The sequence below is a fragment of the Ornithorhynchus anatinus genome, chromosome 5, assembly GCF_004115215.2.
Source record: "Ornithorhynchus anatinus isolate Pmale09 chromosome 5, mOrnAna1.pri.v4, whole genome shotgun sequence".
NCBI classification, from domain to species: domain Eukaryota; kingdom Metazoa; phylum Chordata; class Mammalia; order Monotremata; family Ornithorhynchidae; genus Ornithorhynchus; species Ornithorhynchus anatinus.
The window spans coordinates 103263765-103282736 of record NC_041732.1 but is presented as its reverse complement, the minus strand read 5'-3'; the positions used below and the strand labels follow the sequence as shown (position 1 = coordinate 103282736).

The following is an 18972-nucleotide window of genomic DNA, read 5'->3' as shown; positions in this document are numbered from 1 at the left end:
GAGCACTTACTATGTGCAAAGTAGTGTACTAAGACCTTGGGAGACGACAATATAACATCAGACACATTCTCTGCCCACAACGAGCTCACAGTCTAGACTCAGCCTTGCCCACTCAGCCGGTCAGCAGCATGGCGTAGTGGATCGAGCACGGGCCCGGGAGTCAGAAGGTAACGGGTTCTAATCCCGGCTCCACCCCTTGTCTGCTGTGTGGCCCTGCAAAAGTCATCTCCCGTCTCTGTACCTCACTTCCCTCATCTTTAAAATGGGGATTGAGATTGTGAGCCCCACGGGGGAAAGGGACTATGTCAAGTTGATTTGCTTGTATCCACCCCAGCGCTTAGTACAGTGCCCGGCACATAGTAAACCCTTAACAAATACCACAATTTTTATCATTAGCATCCACAGATGGCTCAGACTAGGCTGGCCGTTTCCCACAAAACTTGCTTGGAAGGGTGTCCCCAATTCACCCCCAGCCAAATCGGGCCCAGTCGAAATCTGAAGCTATTCTAGCTACGTCGCGAAGGCACCCTCGAGGCCATTAATGAAGAACCACAAATGGAAGTGTTTGTGGACAGATGAACTACTTGAAAAATATCAGTTCTATGTGTTTTCTATTCAGGCATTCATTCGATTGCATTTTTTGAGCACTTACTGTGTGCAGCGCACTGTACTGAGCACTTGGGAGGGGACGATAGGACAGTAAACAGGCATATTCCCTGCCCACAATCAGCTGACTGTCTAGAGGGGGAGACAGGCATCAACAGAAATAAATAAATGCCAGATATTATTATTAATCGTATTTATTGAGTGCTTATTGTGTTGCGAAGCACTGTACTAAGCACTTGGGAGAGACAGATATGGACATAAATGCTGTGGAACTGGGAGGGGGGAGTAAGAGGTGGTATCTTGCTGCAGTGAAAACACATTATGGGTGTGGTATTTGTTGAAGCGTGCTTTTTTATGGTATTTGTTATGTGCCAGGCACTGTAACTAAGCCCTGGGATCGATACAAGACAATCAGGTTGGACAGTACCTGTCCCACATGGGGCTCACGGTCTTCATCCCCATTTTACAGATGAGGGAACTGAGGCCCAGGGAAGCACAGTAACTTGCCCAAGGTCACACAACTGGCAAGTGACAGATCCAGGACTAGAACCCAGGTCCTTCTGATTGGATAGAGCCCAGGCTTGGGAGTCGAAAGGATCTGGGTTCTAATCCCGGTTCTTGCCAAATGATCATTAACCTAATCGTTCACACTCGCGAAATGATTATCATTATCACTCGCACTTAAGAAATGATCATTATCATAATCATTCGTGGAAAATGGAGTCTAACCAACTTGAAGAGAAGATCTCAAGGAATCGCCCCCTCCCTAGTTATTAGCGGCATCTTTCAGAGGCGCACAAAGACGGCTATAAATACATTTCCTCTACTCTAAAAATAAGATCTGGTGGAGGTTTTGCAGAATCGACCGGGAGAAGGGAACAGATCGGGAGTTACTGGCTTGGCTGTGAGAAGGAGAGCCCCTCCCCCCCAGTCCTTGTCTGCTTGGAGCAATCAATCAATCAGTGGTATTTAATGAGCCTTACAGTGTGCAGAGCACTGCGCTTTACGCTTAAGACCACGCAATACAATAATTGGTAGGCACAATCCCTGCCCACAAGGAGCTTATGGTCTAGAGCGGGAGCCGATGACAAATCATGTTTGCCTGAAGTCCTATATGTAAGAAAAGCCTGGTGTAGTGGCTACAGCCCGGGCCTGGGAGTCCAAAGGTCATGGCTCCTAATCCTGGATCTGTCACTTAACTGCTTTGTGACCTTGGGCAAGGCACGTCAGTTCTCTGAGCCTCAGTTCCCTCATCTGTCAAATGGGGATGGAAACTGTCAGCCCCATGTGGGAAAGGGGCTGTATCCAACCTGGTTTGCTTGTCTCCACTCTAGAGCTTAGTATAGTGTCTGGCACATAGTATGCGCTTAACAAATACCACAATAGGATGCTTGTCCCTGTAGGTATGTGTACGAAAGACAACTTTATGGTGATAGACATCGGAGAAGAAAGGTGTTTTTTGCAGTCTAATTGTCAGGTGCCCTTCCAAAGGCACCTATAATAATAACAATAATAATAATTGTGGTATTTGTTAAGCGCTTACTATGTGCCAAACACTGTTCTAAGTGCTGGGGTAGATACAAGCTAATCAGGTTGGACACAGTCCCTTTTCCACATGGAACTCACTGTCTTAATTTCCTTTTACAGATGAGGGAACTAAGGCCCAGAGAAGTGAAGCAACATGCCCAAGGTCACACAGCAGACAAGTGGCAGAGTGGGAATTAGAACCCAGATCCTCTGATTCCCAGATCCTGGCTCTTTCCACTAAACCACACTTGCTTCGCCTGTAGGTGAAGCTAAGACAAAAACAACAGCGATAATAATTCCCTTTTATGGCATTTGTTAAAAGCTTACTAAGAGCCAGGCACTGTACTAAGTCCTGGGGTAGACAGAATAATCAGGTTGGACGCAGTCCACGACCCACATAGGGCTCACACTCTTAATCCCCATTTTACAGATGAGGTAACTGAGGCCCAGAGAAGTGAAGTGACTTGCCGAAGGTCCCACAGCAGACACGTGGCAGAGCCGGGATTAGAACCCAGGTCCTTCTGACTTCCAGGCCCGGGCTCCAGCCATTAAGCCGCACTGCTCTTCTAGACTATGGGGGTCAGACACCATGTCTATACCCCATCCATGGATTTCTCTTCCAGAGCTAAATCCAGCACCCTACCCCTAGTTAGCACCTAATAAATACTATTATTGTATTTATCATTGTATTATCAGAGCTTCAGAGAAGGCTAAACACTTTAGGGAATAATTTGGTCTCATGCCATCGCTCTGAGGGAAGGAAGAAAAAATAACACTGCTCCCATTTGACAGGTGAGGAAACTGAGTCCCACAATTGTGACTTCAGGCTTTGTTAGAGGACACCCACCCCCCCCCAGCCCTGCTGGGAGGTGGATTCTGTGCTCTAAATTAATTAAATCGATCGCTCAATCAATGGCATTGATTGAGTGCTCACTATGTGCAGGGCATTCATTCATTCATTCAATCGTATTTATTGTGTGCTTACTACTAATAATAATTATGGTATTTGTTAAGCATTTACTGTGTGCCAGGCAGTGTACTAAGCGCTGGGGTAGATACTAGGTAATTGGGTTGGACACAGTCCCTGTCCCACACTGGGCTCACTACCGGAATCCTCATTTTACAGATGACGTAACTGAGACACAGAGTAGTAAAGTGACTTCCCCAAGGCCACACAGCAGACGCATGGTGGAGCCGGGATTAGAACCCAAGTCCTTCTGACTCCCAGGTCCATGTTCTATCCACTAGACCACGCTGCTTACTGTGTGCAAAGTACTGTGCTAAGCACTTGGGAGAGTACAGTATAACAATAAACAGTCACTTTTCCTGTCCACAGCAAACTTACAGTCTAGAGGGAGAGAGAGACATTAATATAAATAAATATACTAAGCGCTTGGGGGAGTACAATATAACAGAGTTGGTAGAAACGTTTCCTGCCCATAACAAGCTTACAATCTAGAGGGGCAGACAGACATTAATAGAAATAGATAACTACCAATTCTGTGTATTGTACTCTCCCAAGTGCTTAGTCCAGTGCTGTGCACACAGAAGGCGCTCAGTAATACTACTGATAATGATGTTGATGATGGTCCCCTCTATGTCCTTCAGGAAGGTTTAACCTTCAAAAATTGCTAAAATCTGCCCTTTCCTTTCATCCAAACTGCTACCACGTTGATCTAAGCCCTTCTCCTCTCCCGCCTGGACTACTGCATCAGCCTCCTTGCTGACCTCCCTGCCTCCTGTCTCTCCCCACTCCAGTCTATACTTCACCCTACTGCCTGCATCATTTTTCCACAGAAACGTTCGGGCCACGTTTCCCCCACTCCTCAAGAAACTCCAGTGGTTGCCCACCCACCTCCACATTAAATAAAAACTCCTCACCATAAACTTTAAAGCCCTCAATCCCTCGCCCCCTCCTATCTCATCTCCCTGCTCTCCTCCTCCAACTCAGCCCACACACTTGGCTCCTCTAATGCCAACCTTTTCACTGTCCCTTCACCTTGTCTATCTTGCTGCCGACCTCTCGCCCACACCCTCCCTCTTCATATCTGACCATGACTCTCCCCCGGCTTCAAAGCCTTATTGAAGGCCCGCCTCCTCCAAGAGGCCCTCCCTGATTAAGCCCCACTTTTCCTCATCTCCCACTCCCTTCTGCGTCACTCTTTCTCCCTTTATTCACCAACCCTCCCCAGTCCCACAACACTTATATCTGTAATTTATTTATTTCTATTCATGTCTGTTGCTCCCTCTAGACTGTAAGTCTGTTGTGAGCAGGAAATGTGTGTTATTTTGTTGTGTTGTCCTCTCACAAGCACTTAGTCCAGTGCTCTGCACACAGTAAGCACTTATTAAACATGATGGATTTGACTGAACTTCAAGCATATCTCCCAAAGCCCCACTCTTTTCAGTCAAGAGTCAGGTGGGAAGCCTTTCCTTCTTTATGAGCTTAGTTTTAAGTGCTCAATAATTAGGACTGAATGAATGAATTATCCTTTCCTGTTCCTTTTCAATTAATCGATCAATCAGTCAACCCCAGCGCTTAGTACAGTGCCTGGTACATAGTAAGCAATTAACTAATACCATTAAAAAAATAACAAAAAAAAGCAATTGCCCGGCCACCTACAAGCCACTCTGGCCACCGTGTTTGGACGAAAGCCTTTCTGAGCATTGATCTCGGTTATGTAACTGGTCACTGGCAGCCTCTGGGCTTTAATCAACTGACCTGGAAGAGAAGTGGGACAGAACGAGGCAGCTCAATCACCACTGATTGATAATTCGACTCGTCGTCCAAACGTTCATCAGAATCAGACAAAGGTTAAAGTCATTCTTACTGGCAGTGGAGGGGGAGGAGGAACCGAGGCTGGTGGGTGGAATTTATTTATTTCCATTAATGTCCGTCTCCCCCTCTGAACTGTCAGCTCGCTGTGGCACAGAGTAAGCGCTTCAGAGAGCGATGTGACCAAGCTAAGACATCGTTCTACCTCCACTTTGAGAGCAGCGGGTATCAGTCAGTCGGCCAGTCAAATTCAATGAGTGTTTACTGTGTGCCGAGCGCTGTACTAAGCGCTTGGGAGAGACTAAGCCCACTTTTCCTCAGTCTCCCCTTCCCCCCCACTTCACCCCAACTCGGTCCCTTTGCTCTATCTCGTCCCACAGCACTTGTATATATATGTACATATCTATAATTCTATTTATATTAACGCCTGTTTTACTTGTTCTGATGTGTGTATATATATATATTTATATTGATGCTATTGATGTCTGTTTACTTGCTTTAATGTCTGCCTCCCCTCTTCTGGACTGTGAGCCTGCTGTGGGCAGAGATTGTCTCTGTTACTGAATTGTACTTTCCAAGCACTTAGTACAGTGCTCTGCACACAGTGAGCACTCAATAAATATGATTGAATGAACTGAATGAATGAATGAATGAATGAATGAGAGTACAATAGAACAGTAAACAGACACATTCCCTGCCCACAACAAGCTGACAGTCTAGAGGGACTCCCTGAGCAACTGACTGAGCAGCTGCTGACTTTAAGGGTGCCATGGGGCTCGCCCTCCTGCCCTCTCTGGGTGCTGAATCCTCCCGTCTGGAAAATCGGCATGAATCCTCCTCAACATTCATTCATTCATTCATTCATTCGACAGTATTTATTGAGCGCTTACTATGTGCAGAGCACTGTACTAAGCGCTTGGGATGAACAAGTCGGCAACAGATAGAGACAGTCCCTGCCGTTTGACAGGCTTACAGTCTAATCGGGGGAGATGGACAGCCAAGAACGATGGCAATAAATAGAGTCAAGGGGAAGCTCTTCCACTCCCAGAGTCCTCGAGCTCTTCGGCAGAGGGAACGACAGAGACTCTGACTAGGTTTACCGAACGAGCTCGTTGTGGGTAGGAGAGGAGTCTGCTTATTCCTCTATTGTCCTCTCCCAAGCGCTTAGTACAGTGCTCTACACACAGTAAGGACTCAATAAAAACTACAGACTGAGTGGAGCATTCCTATCCCAGGATGTGCAGAATTCCCCCAGGCTCATTCCAGGAGTTGAATTTATTGCACTTGCCTTTTTTTAAATGGTATTTGTTAGGTGCTTAGTAAGTACCAGGCACTGTACTAAGTGCTGGGGTAGTTACAAGGTAATCAGGTTGGACCAGTCGGTGTCTCACATGGGGCTCACAGTCTTCATTCCCATTTTCCAGATGAGGGAACTGAGGCACAAAGAAGTGAAGTGACTTGCCCAAGGTCATAGAGCAGACAGAAGCCAGGATTAGATCCTAGGTCCACCTGACTCCCAGGTCTGGGCTCTGGCCAGTAGGCCATGCTGCTTCTCACACTGCCTTCTAACTCCCTTTTTTTATGGTATATGTTGAGCCCTTACTATGCTCCAGGCACTGTTCTAAGCACTGGGGTAGATACAAGCTCATCAGGTTGGACCCAGTCTCTGTCCCTCACGGGGCTCACATCATTAATCCCCATTTTACAGATGAAGTAACTGAGGCTCATTACACAAACTGTCAATTCTGTGGTGTTTCCAGGGACAATATATGGATCCAAAAGCTAGATGCTGAAAAAAAACAGGATAGAAAGAGAGTCGATTCCTTTGAAATGTGGTATGGGAGAAGGCTTTGGCGAATACCACGGAAGGCCCGAAAGACAAACAAATGGATTTTGGAGCAAATGAAGCCAAAATGGTCTTTGGAAGGCCAAATGACTCGACTTGTGTAGCATATTTTGGACACATGATCAGGAGAGCGGATTCTCTGGAGAAGACGCTAATGCGAGGAAAAGTCCAGGGAAAACGTGGCAGAGGCAGACCGGCAGCTAGATGGATAGGGACCGTAACAACCATAACGGAAGAATCATTAACAAGGTTATGGATTATGGCAGAAGACAGGATGTTCTGGAACAAATATATACATAGCATCGCTATGAATCGGAAACGACTCGTCGGCACTTGAAAATAATAATAACCGATGCCCAGAGAATAATAATAATATTAATGATGGCATTTGTTAAGTGCTTACTATGTGCAAAGCACTGTTCTAAGCGCTGGAGGGGATACAAGGTGATCAGGTTGTCCCATGTGGGGCTCACAGACTTAATGCCCATTTTACAGATGAGGTAACTGAGGCATAGAGAAGTTAAGTGATTTGCCCAAAGTCACTCAGCTAACAGGCGGCGGAAGTGGGATTTGAACCCATGACCTCTGACTCCCCAGCCCAGGCTCTTTCCATTGAGCCACACTGCTTCTCTAAGTGAAGTGACTTGCTCAGGGTCACCCAGCAGACAAGTGGCGGAGCCAGATTTAGCACCCAGGTCCTTTGACTCCCAGAAGTGGCTCTACCTGCTAGGCCATGCTGTTTCTCTAATGCGGAAAACACAGAAGGAAGCACAGATCCATTCTGGTTCTAAATTCTCGGGTGGCAAAGACAGGAGGGAGTATGGAGAGAGCAACAACAAAAGTCCCCCCCAAGAGGCCTTCCCAGACTGAGCTCCTCTTCCCCCTCTACTCCCTCTGCCATCCCCCCTTTACCTCTCCGCAGCTAAAGCCTCATTTTCCCCTTTTCCCTCTGCTCCTCCACCTCTCCCTTCCCATCCCCACAGCACTGTACCCGTCCGCTCAACTGTATATATTTTCGTCACCCTATTTATTTTGTTAATGAATTGTACATCGCCTTGATTCTATTTAGTTGCCATTGTTTTTACGAGATGTTCTTCCCCTTGACGCTGTTTAGTGCCATTGTTCTTGTCTGTCCGTCTCCCCCGATTAGACTGTAAGCCCGTCAAACGGCAGGGACTGTCTCTATCTGTTGCCGACTTGTTCATCCCAAGCGCTTAGTACAGTGCTCTGCATATAGTAAGCGCTCAATAAATACTATTGAAATACTATTGAAAAGTCAGAAAGGCCTGGAGCTCCCATCCAATCCTCTTTGAGGCGTTCCACTTTAATGGTCCGGAACAAATCTCCTTTGACCCAAGGGAACAAAAGTTTTGATCCTCATGGGGGAAAGAACGAGATCTCAATTTTTCAGCCATCTGGATTTCTCTTAGGGCGTTACCTCTTCCGGAGATAATAATAATGCTAAGGATCGTGGCCCTTGTTGAGCGCTTACTGTGTACCAAGTACCGTGCTAAGAGCTGGGGGAGATACAATCGGATCAAAAGTAGCCCCCTGCCAACACGGGACTCACCACTTAATAGGGAGGTAGAAAAGGTATTAAATTTCCATTTTACAGATGAGGAAAATGAGGCACAGAGAAACAAAGTGACTTGCCCAAGGCCACACAGCAGTGCTTTGCATGGGCAAGTCACTTCACTTCTCTGGGCCTCAGGTACCACATCTGACGAATGGGGATTGAGACTGTGAGCCCCATGTGGGATAGGGACTGTGACCATTCCAATTTGCTTGAATTCCGTGCCCCCCCCAGCGCTTAGTACAGTGCCTGGCACATATTGAGTGCTTAACAAATATCACAATGATTATTTAATTGTTATTTTATTGTTCTCTACAGTCCTCTAAACTGGAAGCTCATTATAGGCAGGGAACGTGTCTGCTAATTCTGCTGGGCTTTACTCTTGCAAGCGCTTAGGGCAGTGCTCTCTGCCCTCCCCTCCCCGCCCCACAGCACTTGTGTATATTTGTATATATTATTACTCTATTTTATTAATGATGTGTATATATCTATGATTGTATTTATTTTGATGGTGTTGATGCCTGACTTCTTGTATTGCTTTGCTGTCTGTCTCCCCCGTTTAGACTGTGAGCCCGTTGCTGGACAGGGACTGTCTCTATCTGTTGCCAAATTGTACATTCCAAGTGCTTAGTACAGTGCTCTGCACATGGTAAGCACTCAATAACTATGATTGAATGAATGAAATACGTCTGACTAGTAAGCGCTCAATAAATACCGTTGATTGATCGATGTCCTGTCCACCTCGACAGCAAGTCAACTTGAGACATCCCAACCCACTTCATGACCACCAGCTCCTTCCCCCTTCCACCCGCCCCGATTGACAGAAGGGGAAACTGAGGCCCAGAATGGTTAAGTGACTCTCTCAAGGTCACATACAAAGCCAGCTGGTTCTGAGCTGGGATTAGAGCTATAGCTGGGAGACAGCTTGGTCTACTGGAAAGAACCTGGGCCTGGAAGTGAGAGGATCTGGGTTCTCATCCTGACTCTGTCACCTATCTACTGTGTGACCTTGGACAAGTCACTTCACATCTCTGGGCCTCAGTTTCCTCATCTGTAAAATGGGTATCAAATCCTACTCCCTCCTACCTAGACTGTGTCCAACCTGACTATCCCGTAACCTACCCCAGCGCTTAGAACAGTACTTGGCACACAGTAAGTGCTTAATAAGAGAATAATAAGAGAGTAAGAGAAGCAGCGTGGCTCGGTGGAAAGAGCACGGGCTTTGGAGTCAGAGGTCATGAGTTCGAATCCCAGCTCTGCCACTTGTCAGCTGTGTGACTGTGGGCAAGTCACTTCACTTCTCTGTGCCTCAGTTACCTCATCTATAAAATGGGGATTAAGACTGTTAGTCCCACATGGGAGAACCTGATTCCCCTGTGTCTACCCCAGTGCTTAGAACAGTGCTCTGCACATAGTAAGCGCTTAACAAATACCAACATTATTATTATTATTATTAATAGAGAAGGAGCAAGGCCTAGTGGCAAGAGCACAGGCTTGGGAGTCAGAAAATGTGGGTTCTAATTCCAGCTCTGCTACCTGTCTGCTGAATGACCTTGGGCAAGTCCATTCAGTTCTCTGTGCCTCAGTTACTTCATCTGTAAAATGGGGATTATGACTGTGAGCCCAAGTGGGACAACCTGATTACCTTATATCTACCCCAGCGCTTAGAACAGTGTTTGGCACATAGTAAGTGCTTAACAAACACCATTATGATTGTTATTAATAGTAATAATAATAACAAATACCATATTCATTATTATTATTCCTAAGTCCCAGTCCTGTGCTCTCTCCACTAGACCACAGCTATTTTATCCTACAGCTTGCCTCCTCCGGGCAGACTTGGGTGCCAGCAGCCCAGGAGGGCATAAATGTGCCAGCCTGTCAGTAGTTTCAACCAACGCCTGACTTGCCTGAGTGAAGAAAAGCAGCAGAGTCAGAGAGATGTACTTGGATGACCCCACTGACAGCCTGTGGGAGACAGGGAAGGGGTTAACCTGGGGGAACCATGGGAACCATGGGGGCCATGGAGTGGCAGGGAAAGGCAAGGAGGAGGCAGGGCTAACTGAAATAATAATTGTGACATTTGTTAAGCGCTTACTAAGTAACAGGCACTCTACTAAGCACTTGGGTGGATACAAGCAAATGGGGTTGGACACAGGCCCTGTCCCATGTGGGGCTCACAGTCTCCATCCCCATTTTACAGATGAGGGAGCGGAGGCCCAGAGGAGTGAAGTGACTTGCCCAAGGTCATACAGCAGACAAGTGGCAGAACCAGGATTGATACCCATGCCTTTCTGACTCCCAGACCCGGGCTCTAGCCACTACGCATGCTGCTTCTTCGTAATAACAATACCGATAATTATGGTATTTGTTAAGCGCTTACTATGTGCCAGGCACTGTAATAATAATAATGGTGGCATTTGTTAAGCGCTTACTATGTGCAAAGCACTGTTCTAAGCACTGGGGGGGAAACTAGGTGATCAGGTTGTCCCACATGGGGCTCACACCTGTAGTAAGTGCTGGGGGGGGGGTCTCTGTAGGGTTCACAGTCTCAACCCCCATTTTACAGAGGCTCAGAGCAGTTCATTCATTCCTTCAGTCGTAATCATTGAGTGCTTACGGTGGGCAGAGCACTGTACTAAGCGCATAGAAAAGTGGAGCACTATAATAAAAAGTGACATTCCCTGCCCACCGTGATCTTACCATCTGGGGCGGGGGAGACAAACATAAATACAAATAAGTAAAATAACTTGCCCTAGGTCACACAGCAGGCAAGGGGCGGAGCCGGAATTAGAACCCAGGATCTTCTGAACTCCTAGGCCCATGCTCTATCCACTAGTCCACACAACTGCACCCCGCCTGGAAGGGAGGAAGTGAGTTCCCAAGCTCTCACACTCCCAGGAAGTAAAATTCCCAACCTGCAGGACAACGAGGAAAATCCTGGCAAAGCCCCACTTCTGGCCACGAGACATTGACAGGCTAATGATGCAAGAACCCCCATTTTGGTCCAGTGGAAAGAGTCCTAAACTCCACTCTGCCAGTGACCTCCTGTGGGATCCTGGGAAAAATCACTCACCCAATTAATCCATCCCTCGATCAATTGTATTTATTGATCGCTTTCTGCGATCGTCTGGGAGATCCAATAGAACAGAGTTGGTAGACACGTGCCCTGTAAGCTCACAGTGGGCAGGAAATGTGTCTGTTGATGAGGGAACTGAGGCCAGAGAAGTGAAGTGACTTGCTCAAGGTCACACAGCAGACATGTGGCAGAGAGGGAATTAGACCCCATGTCCTCTGACTTCCAGATCCGGGCTCCTTTAAGAGCATCAAAAACAATTATTCTGGGACTCTGCTTTTAGCCATAAGGGCAGTCAATGATTTGGAAGGTTGAATTGGCCGTTGACATTTAGACTCAAGTCAGTCAGGGTCAAAGGACTCTGGTTTTCCAAAATACACCATCCATGGCTTAATGCAATGCCATCACATTACAGCTCGAGAGGGGAAACCATTCTGGCATTTTGGAGGTGCTCAGTTGCTACTCATGGCTGTTGTTGTTTTGGACTCTCCCGAGTGCTTAGTACAGTGCTCTGCACACAGTAAGTGCTCAATCAATAAGAAGCTGCTAGTAGAAAAAGCCCGGGGCCTGGGATTCAGAAGGACCTAGGTGGTAATCCCGGCTCCGCCACTTCTCTGCTGTGTGACCTTGGGCAAGTCACTTCACTTCTCTGTGCCTCAGTCCCCTCATCTGTAAAGTGAGGTTGAAGACTGTGCGCCCCATGTGAGACAGGGACTGTGTCCAACCTGATTACCTTGTAGAACAGTGCTTGGCAAGTCACTTCAATATAATTTTGGTATTTGTTAAGCGCTTATTATGCGCCAGGCACTGTACCAAGTGCTGGCGTGGAAACAAGCACATTGGGTTGGAAAGAGTCCCTGTCCCCCATGGGGCTCACAGTCTCAATCCCCATTTTACAGATGCGGGAACAGAGGTCCAGAGAAGTGAAATGACTTGACCAAGGCTTCGTAGCAGACAGTGGCAGAGCCGGGATTAGAACCCAGGTCCTTCTGACTCCCAGGCCTGGACTCTACCCACTAGGACTCGCTGCTTTCGCATCACTTCACTTCTCTGGGCCTCAGTTCCCTCACAAGTAAAATGGGGATTGAGACGGAGAGGCCTGTGTGGGACAGGGACTCTGTCCAACCCGATTTGCTTCTATCCACCCCACCGCTTAGTCCAGTGCCTGGCCCATAGTAAGCACTTAACAAATACTACAGTTATTCTTCTTATTACTATGCCACTATTACTATGCCACACTGCTTCTCTATGCTATCCATTGCCTTCAAAGCTGTAAGCAGTGAGATGGTCTATCCTTGGAGTTTTAAGTGAGGAAACAAGACGCAGAGAGGATTTTGCGTTGGCTGAATTGCATTGAGTTCTAAAGCTTCTGTTCCGACTTTATCGTCCTTTCGATCAATCAATCAATGATATCTATTGAGCATTTACTGTGTGCTGGGTATTGTACTAAGCACTTAGGAGAGTACATTAGAACAATAAACAAACACATTCCCTGTCCACAACTAGCTTACAATCACTCTCTGTGCCTCAGTTACCTCATCTGTAAAATGGGGATTAAGATGGTGAGCACCACATGGGGCAACCTGATTACCTGGTATCTACCTGAGTGCATAGAACAGAGCTTGGCACATAGTAAGCGCTTTACAAATATCATCGTTATTAATCGATCATTGCTATTTATTGAGCACTTCTTATGTGCAGAGCACTGTACTAAGTGCTTGAATCAATCAATCAACAATATTGTTCTATTGTCCTCTCCCAAGTGCGTAGTACAGTGCTTTGCAAACAGTAAGCGCTCAATAAATATGATTGCCTAACTGAGCCCTTGAGTATGAGAGAGGTAATAGCCACTATCTCTGCCCTCGAGCTTCTTTCAGGCTACTGTGTGCAGAGTACTGTACTGAACACTTGGAAGAGTACAGTATAGATTCATTCAATGGAATTTATTGAGTGCTTACTGTGTGCAGAGCATTATACTAGCCACTTGGAAAGTACAATTCGGCAACAAATAGACATAATCCCTGACCAACAACAGACTCACAGTCTAGGCAACGGGCTCACAGTCTAGGAATGGAGGACAGGATCACTGCCCTTAAGAAGTTCCCAATCTAGCAGTGGAGGAACACAGACACAAAATATTTTACAAGTTGGGAAGAAGGGCTCCAACAGCCCAGCCCAGCCCAACCCAGGGAAAAAAATGAAACAAAACTCAGAGGAGAATTGATTTCACACTGCAAATGGAAGACTCCCTAATTTGCCTAGAAGAGGCAAGGAGGAGGGAGGGAGAGAGATGAAAGAGAGAGAGAAGAAGGAAAGGGAGGCAGAAGGAGAAAGAGAGGAAGAGAGGGGAGAGACAGAGAGAGGGAAGGAAAGAGAGAGAGAGGAAGGGGAAGAGAAAGAGAGAGACAGCAAGAGAGGAATGTCCAAAACAGAGCACCTTATCTTCCCAGCGAAACCCTTTTTTTTCCCTAATTTTCCCAGACTAAGCCCCCCAGCCCCCTCCCTTTTCCTCAGATCCCCCTTCCCTCCGCATCGCCTTGACTCTTTCCCTTTGCTCTATCCCCCCTCTCTGCCCCACAGCATTTGTGTATAGCTGTACATATATAAAATTCTATTTATTTACATTGATGCCTGTCTACTTGTTTTAATGTCTGTCTCCCCCTTTCTGGACTGTAAACCAGGTGTGGGCAGGGATTGTCTCTATTACTGAATTGTACTTTCCAAGCACTTAGTATAGTGCTCTGCACACAGTAAGTGCTCAATAAATTGAATGAATAAATGAAGCCTGTCCTCCTCCTGAATCACTGTAGATGGCATTGCCATCCTTCCTGTCACATAAGCCCATAATCTTGGCATCATCCTTGACTTCTCTCTCCCATTCTATCCACATATTCGATCCATCACCAAATCCTGTCGGTTTCATCTTCAAAACGTCGCTAAAATCCGCCCTTTCCTATCCATCCAAATGGCAACCACATTAATCCAATCACTCATCTTCTCCCGCCTGGATTCCTGCATCAGCCTCCTTGTTGAGCTCCCAGCCTCCTGTCTCTCCCCATTCTAGTCCATACTTCCCTCTGCTGCCCAGATCGTTTTTCTACAAAAACGTTCAGGCCCCGTTTCCCCCCTTCCTCAAAATGGCCCAGTGGATGCCTATCCACCTTTCCATCAAACAGAAACTCCTCACCATTGGCTTTAATGCCCTCTACCACCTTGCCAACTTCTACCTCACCTCACTCCTCTCCTACTGCAACTCAACCCGCACACTTGGCTCCTCTAATGCCAACCTTCTCACTGTCCCTCCATGTCATCTATCTCATCGCCGACACCTCACCCACGTCCTGTCTCTGGCCTGGAACGTCCTCCGTCCTCAAATCCGCCAGACAATGACTCTCCCCGCCTTCAAAGCCTTATTGAAGGCCCATCTCCTCCAAGAGGCCTTCCCTGACTAAGCTCCCTCTTTCAACTTTTCCCACTCCCTTCTGCATCACCCTGACTTGTTCCCTTTGTTCTTTCCGCTCCCACAACCCCACACCGCTTACTTCCAAATCTTTCATTTATTTATTTATTTTAATGTCTAACTCCCCTTCTAGACCGTCAGTTCGTTGTGGGCAGGGAATGTGTCTGTTTATTGTTCTAGAGTATTCTCCCAAGCGCTTAGTACAGTGCTCTGCACACAGTAAGTGCTCAAAAAATACGACTGAATGAATGAGAGGAATAGAAGGAGGGAGACAGAGGGAGGAGGAGAGTGAAAGAAACAGAGACAGGGAGGGAAAGAGTAAGAGAGAAAGGGAGGGTGAAAGGGAGAGAGAAGGAAAGGGAAGGGAAAGGGAAAGTCAGGAAGAAAGGGAGAGAAATCAATCAGTGGTATTTACTGAGTGTTTACCATGCTCAGAGTGCTGTACTAAGCGCTTGGGAGAGCACAATACAACAGAATTAGCAGACATATTCTCTCCCCGTAATGAGCTGACAGTCTAGAGGGGAAATGGACATTCATCTGAATGAAAAACTAATTTATAACATATCATTAAAGATATGTACTTAAGTGCTGAGGGGTTGTGGGTGGGAAGGAGAGAGGAAGAGAGAGGGAGGGAGAGGGGGAGGAGGAGAGAGAGAAAGAGGGAGGGAGGGAGAAGGGCGGATCCCATTGTTCAATAAAGTGGCTTTGACCACATACAAAAACTGTCCAGCATTCAGCAGCCTGTTAGTTTGCCCAATTATTCAACTACCTATTGTCAAAGTGAATTCACACATGAAACGAGAAACCAGCTCCACTTCTTTTTTTCTACCTGAAATGGATTTAGGCGATGAGCAGTGACTTGTAACAGACCGGAGCTGTTCTATCCAGGAGAGGCGAGCCGGAGATTTGGGCTAAACTAAACAATTTCAGAAGTCAGTAATTCCCCCAGAAGCACCCGACGATTTCGGCCTCCAGGGACACCACCCAAATGGCGTTTGTGGTTTTTTTCTTTTTGTTTTTCTCTGTGCGACTGTACTGTCGGCGCTTGTTAGAGAAGCCAGTTTGCAGATTAAGAATAAAAGCGATTGGACTCTAGAAAGGAAAAATTCCATTTCGATCATGCAGAAAATCACGAAATAAACTCTGCGGGTGATATGAATGTGAGAGATGGATGAGAGAATCCACAATGACTTTGGGGGAGGAAATTCATTAAAAGTACTATTTCTTAGGCCTTTTGGCCACACCCAAAAATCCCTCTCATCCGTGACAGGCAGTAATTCCTTCAGGGTAGTCCGGAGGGGAAAATATCCCTTCATTAGAACGGATTTTTCCATTCTTACAAAAGTGAAAACACCCAGGCATCAACCGGTGCTGTTTATTTTGCACTTACGGTGTGCAGAGCACCGTACTAAGCGCTTTGGAGAAGACAACGTGATAGACATGTTAGATGTCTATCAATCTTATCAATCAATCGATGGTGTTTATTAGACCCTTACTGTGGGCAGAACACTATACCGAGCGCTTGGGAGAGTCCGATCCAACATAGTGGGAAGACGCAACCCCTGCCCACGATGAGATGAGAGACACTGGATTTGTTAAACGCCGACTGTGGCAAGGCACTGTATGAGACGCTCGGGATATTTAAACACGCAGTTCGCAATTAGACGCGGTGCCTGGGGAGGGGGTTGTCGACGGATGCGCAGGGAAACACACAACCATAAAAACACAAAAACAACAGCGACCAGGCAACCATAGGGCAGCCTGCCTAGTTAGTTGTATTTAGGTGTTGCGCACGTCTGAGCGTTTTGAAGGTCTGCCTCTAAATCCTGCTTACTCTGCCAAGGCCAGGAAAAGGTGCTCTGTCCTTTGGAAGTGGCCAAAGATTTCCTGAGATGCCCTGAGGCCCTCCTGAGGTCTCAATTCCCTGACGATCCATCAATCCTTGGTATTTATTGAGCACTCACTGTGCGCACAACACTGGACCGAGCGTTTGGGAGAGTCCAATTGGTGGGCACGTTTCCTACCCGTAATAGTCAATCAATCAATCAATCAAACAGTGGTACTTATTGAATGCTTACTGAAGAGGCAGCCTGGCGTACTGGCCTGGGAGTCAGAAGGTAATGGGTTCCGATCCCGACTCCGCCCCTTGTCTGCTGTGTGACCTGGGGCAAATCACTTCACTTCTCTGGGCCTCAGTTCCCTCATCTGTAAAATGGGGATGAAGACTGTGAGCCCCACACGCGACAGGATTGTGTCCAACCCAATTTGCTTGTATCCACCCAAACACTAAGTAGAGTGCCTGGCACATAGTAAGCGTTTCACAAATACAAAAATAACTATTATTATTGTTATTATTATATGCAGAGCACTGTACTAAGTGCTTGGGAGAGTCCAATTCAACAGGAATTGGTCAGTGCACTCCCTGCCCCCCAGGAGCTTCCAGTGTACCAGCTGATCCAAACATGAATGTGTCCTGGGGAGCAGGGAAAGGGCAGTTGGGTGGTTGCCAGCACTTAGTACAGTGACTGGCACATAGTAAGCACTTAACAAATACCATCATTACTATTATTTGCTGCAGGACAAATCTTTGGCTCTGGCCACAATGGACAGAGCACGGTGGGAAGAGAGAAAGAAAATCGCAGCATGGTGTAGTGGAAAGAGCCCGGGCCTGGGAGTCAGAAGGTCATGCGTTCTAATCCTGACTCTGCCACTTGTCTGCTGTGTGACCTGGGGTAGGTCACTTCACTTCTCTGGGTCTCAGTTCCCTCATCTGTTAAATGAGTATGGAGACAGTCAGCCCTGTGTGGGACAGGGATTGTGTCCACCCTGATAACCTTAAATCCACCCCAGTACTTAAAACTGTACTTGGCACATACTAAGCGTTTAAAAATGACATTATTATTGTTATTATTATCGTTATTATTCTCTGTGCCTCAGTTCCCTCATCTGTCAAAAGGCGATTGAGACCGTGAGCCCCACATGGAACAGAGACTGCATCCAACCCGATTTGCTTGTCTCCACCCCAGCGCTTAGTACAGTACCTGGCACACAGTAAGCGCTTAACAAATACCATCATTAATATCATGATGATGATTATTATTATATTAACAGCCATGGGGGCGTAGTCTGTTGGTACCAAGACTGCCCACGAGGACCCTTTCATTCATTCATTCACTCATTCATTCAATCGTATTAAACGCTTACTGCGTGCAGAACACTGTCCTAAGCGCTTCTGCTTATCAATAATAATGATGATGATGATGATAATAACGGTATTGGTTCTTTTTTGGAAAGGGGACGTGGCCAAGGAGGGAGAAGGGAAGGAAGGAGGGAGGGAAGGGAGGAAGGATGGATGGGGGACGGGACACAAAACCAGCTCCGCCCGGGAGGGGCCTCGTGAGCCTCCGGCGACCGCCAGGGACCGAGCGTTTAGCGCAGTGCTCCGGAGGGCGGGTGGAAGGATGGGGATCTTCGGGGCGCGGACAATGGGGGGGTGTGGGGGGAGACGCCCCGGGGAAGCCCAGACCCTCCAGACCCTCAGTCCCCCCGACCCCCAGCTCCCCCCAACCCCTTACCTCTTCAAAGCATCCTGTCCCCTCCTGACGCTCCGGGGAAATCGGTCTCCGGGGTCTCCCGGGGGGGAGGGGAGGAAATCAGAGGGGACCCCCGCCCACCCGGCCGCCGAGGGCTGGGCAGACCGGCAGGGGACAGGGGACAGGGGACAGAGGACAGAGGAGTCCCCGCCGCCTCCCCTGCAGTCGCTGCTGGAGGCGGCCGCGGCTGCAGCGACCGTGCACAGATGGTGTGTGCACACAGCAAGCGCTCAATAAATACGGCTGAAGGAAGGAACGAATGACCGCTCCTGCTCCTGCTGCTCCTGCTCCTGCTGCTGCGGGAGCAGAGCAGGTCCTGCTGCGCTACTGCTCCTGCTGCTGGACCAGCTGTGGCTGCATTGCTCCGCCGGCTGCGGCTGCTCCTAGGGTTGATCCTGCTTCCGCTCCTGCTGCTGGGGCTGGGGCTGCTGGGGCTGGGGCTGCTGCTGCTGGTGCTGGGGCGAGGTGTGCTGCGCTGTGCGCCCCTCCCCCTTGCCCGGCCCGGCCCGGCCCGG

At 47.7% G+C, this 18972-nt stretch overlaps 1 protein-coding gene across 1 annotated transcript in view; it reads right to left on the bottom strand.

Moving 5' to 3' along the window:
• ADD2 (adducin 2) overlaps nt 1-18972 on the bottom strand; it is a 103974-nt gene extending 85002 nt beyond the window's left edge. The window contains 1 exon segment of the mRNA XM_029066493.2: nt 18440-18972. The gene's annotated coding sequence lies outside the window, so the exon portion shown is untranslated.